Source organism: Varanus komodoensis, unplaced genomic scaffold (assembly GCF_004798865.1).
Source record: "Varanus komodoensis strain SLA01 unplaced genomic scaffold, ASM479886v1 scaffold13_1, whole genome shotgun sequence".
Lineage (NCBI taxonomy): Eukaryota > Metazoa > Chordata > Lepidosauria > Squamata > Varanidae > Varanus > Varanus komodoensis.
Window position 1 is genome coordinate 3,478,867 of NW_025335408.1, and position 3,596 is coordinate 3,482,462.

A 3,596-nucleotide genomic window follows, 5' to 3' on the forward strand; every position below is an offset into this window, starting at 1 on the left:
TGCCCACAACTGAAGCTGTGCCAGTGTGATAAATTCCTTGCCATGCTAACATTCAACAGCTTTTCAAAAATAAACTCTTACAAGCATTGGCCACCATTGGCTGCCATAGAACAGGTCCATCACTGTCAGAAGGTCGCACCATTTCTTGGCAGCCATTTCTTGGCATTGGTGACTTCAGAAGAGAAAAGCTGGGACTACTGTTTAATGTGATCTGCTGGGTGCATAGCTACACTCTTTGGGCCAATGCATGCGTTACACAGACAAAATTAGTCTCTACGTAAGTAATCTGCAACCCAGCTGTAAATTTTTGAAGTATTTATATTGGTGAGAGGCATGTAAAGAGCCTTCACGCTCCTGTCAGATGTTCCTGGAGGCCATTGAATGAGGATTGGAATCATCAGTGTGACAACTGTGATCCAAGGATAAGCACATGTAAGCTTCGCAACCGGAACAGGGTAATTTTGCAGAGGGAGGCTGATTTAATTCCCATGGTAAGAATATTCTGTATATCAGCCAGAAACTCAATCCTGTTAACCTAATTCTATTTTGATATAAGCATGGAACAAGCAATTTTACGTTTGTAATTTGTCTTCCACCAATAACCCAGATGGATGTAAAAAGATCACAAGGAACATGGAAACACCCAAACTAGTATGATTTAATGCATTTTTATTTGATAAATTGGCAGTGCAGGAAACTCTGTCCTTGAAATACATGCACTACATAAATATTTAAATATACAATCTTATTTCTCAAATATCTTGGCAGAATACAGACTTAGCTTGCATTGATACAACCTATCATGGGTGATGACCAGATCATGAAAATTCAGCCCAGTTCCAGCTGGCCTATTTTTCACAAGCACATGCCTTGTTTGAGCACTTTTGATGCCCACAGTAACTTTCCATGTCCTCCAAACCTTGCAGGACAATTTCATCATGGCTTGTCCGCCAGCTGCCTCTTTAGAACAAGGAACCTCCCTCCCCCTCCTTTGCACTCTCACTGACATTACCACCTTTATCCTTCACTACTTTTCAGCTGACAGCTACCTTTACATTATAGCAATTTCTCCCACAGTATTACTGCTTGGTCATTACAGTTGCGTACATCTCCCAATCATACACATTACTCTGTAACCCATCCCAAAATAAAGCTTGCAATGGAGGGAAGCAACAAGCAGGAAGTGGAGGGATTTCTTAGTTCGTGACCATGCTAACTTTAACAAGAAAAAAAGTGTTTGTTAGGTAGTAATTTAAGCATGGAAGCAGATGATGGGAATACAGCAATGTGTAGTTAAATTTTCAGTGAAGTGGACTTGCTCAATTGCAAAAGTCCCTGGGGCAAAAGTACTGGCAAACAGATTACTCTGTTCATAAGGGTTCATAAAATTTATATATTTGTTGAGCTGATGTGGGAAGGTGGAATTTCTCTCTACAGCCAGCAATGTCAGTGGACCCATTAAGAAAAGGGATCCATTTCACAGGGACCAAGACAATGAGGAATTCTGCCATAAAGTCACAGGGGTTACATGTGGGAGACAGCAGGAAAACTGAGGTGTTCGGAAAGGAAGGCTAAGCCATGGTAAGCCAGTTGTCTGTCAGGAGTCCAGTAGGTTGTCTAGTGAACACCAACCATGGTGGTCTATTCACAGAGTGGCTTAACATGACATGAGAACCCATCCACGGCATTTTGATATTTATACTTGTGTGTGTTTTTGTTGTTGTTGTACCTCTAGTCATAAGCTTTCATATTATTCTGGAAAATATTATTTGGGTGGGATCAAAGGAAGTTCAGTTTACATATCAGTATTTGAAATGTATCCATGAATGACCAAGCAGTTATCTAGTAGAATGAGAAAATATGCCTAACATCATTTTCAATAAACTTCAAGAATTCAGGGTTGTTATCTGATTTTGTCAATCTGTTGTTCAAAATGTCTTATTTAAAGTAGACAAACCACATCTACAGCCCAATACTGGAAATACCTCACTGAGGACTGTATTTTCTTTTGAGTGCACAATATTGCTAATTGTGTTTTTTCACTTAAGCAGAATATAAATGCTTTGCAAAAGTACCTTAATAGAGAAGATAACACTTTTACAGTTTTCTATATTTTGAATTATCGTGTTGAATATAGAATGGGTCTGTTGACAAAAAGTACTCTATTGCAGAAAACACAATCCATCAAAATTTAAACATGTTTAAATTGTGTGTGTGTGTGTGGGTGGGTGGGTGTGTGGGTGCCTTATTATGAGAATGATTCAAACACATACTTGCCTCATTTACTGGAAGCAATGGAATTTAAAAATTGCTTACCTATCCATTAATTGTGCCCCATGAGTTTTATTTGGACAACTTTAAAAAAATCTGACCTTATGCTTTTAATGAAGCAAATATTAGTGGCAAAAATTTGGCATCTACAGCAACTTCTTATACATAAATTGTAAGCGAAATCCAATACACCAAACCCCAATACATGTAAGCATGACTGTTCAATCGCAGCCTTTTAATCAAAGTTGCAAAGGGAGATTACAAGGGTGAAGTGTGACATTCCCTTATTTCTTTAAGGATACAGCATCCGACCCATCAGTCAAACTTATTCTCCTCCAGTGAAGTGCACATGTACAATAACAGATAAATGAACAAACTAATCCCCTTGAAACAAAGAGAATTGGTCCCAAAGTGTGCCGCCAGGCTCCAGCGGGATAGGAGCTGACAGAAAAGGCCAGACTTCTCTTATCTGATAACACTTTTTCCAACTGCAGTTATGTTATGAGAAGCAAGAAAGGGTTTAACTGCCATGGGAGATCAAGGAAAAGTCAATGGGGTTATGGACCAGAAATAATGTCAGCAAGAGCAAGAATTCAAAAATGAAGATGGCCAGAATGAAAACCAATTCTGAAGCAAACCCTTCCTCCGCCTGCTCTGCTCCCACTGCTCAAAATTCCACCTCAGCTCATTATGCTTGAACCAGCCCCCTCATCTTCCAGTTCCCAAAGGCCCAAAGCAGATGTGACATTAATTGCCTGAAATCTATAGACACAATTACATACTCTCTGGGTCTAGATGGTATAGGAACATGGCCACTGGAGACATTATTAGTGGTGTGAGGCAAGCCCTCTCGACCTCATACCCATCACTGAAATTCCTGGACCAAAGTGGGGCACAAAAATAAAGGGAAACTTTCCTGATCTTTCTAAGATACATTTTGTGGAAGTAGGAAGAATCACCTTTTACAGGAACAGAAAGGTAATAGGAGAAGCATTAGGCAGCATGGAGATGCATTGCTAGTTTGCCTCCCCTGCTGAATTTCGGCCTGTTATAGAGTTTCTTCCTCCTTCCAGGGGAAAGTCATAGATTCCAATAGCAGGGAACTTTACCAGACCTGGAAGCTACATTTCCATAGGACGAGTCCAGTGCTATTGTAATGTCTAGAGGTCCATGGTCATAGGAAGTAGGCCAACTATGTGGGTTCTTATCTAGAAAATGTTATCCTCAGCTCAGCATTGAAGTGCTCTTTAAATGGAAAGGTTTCCCAAGATGGGAAGGCCTCTCTCATTGATAGAGCTCAGGCTAGCAAATACTGTAGCAATGCC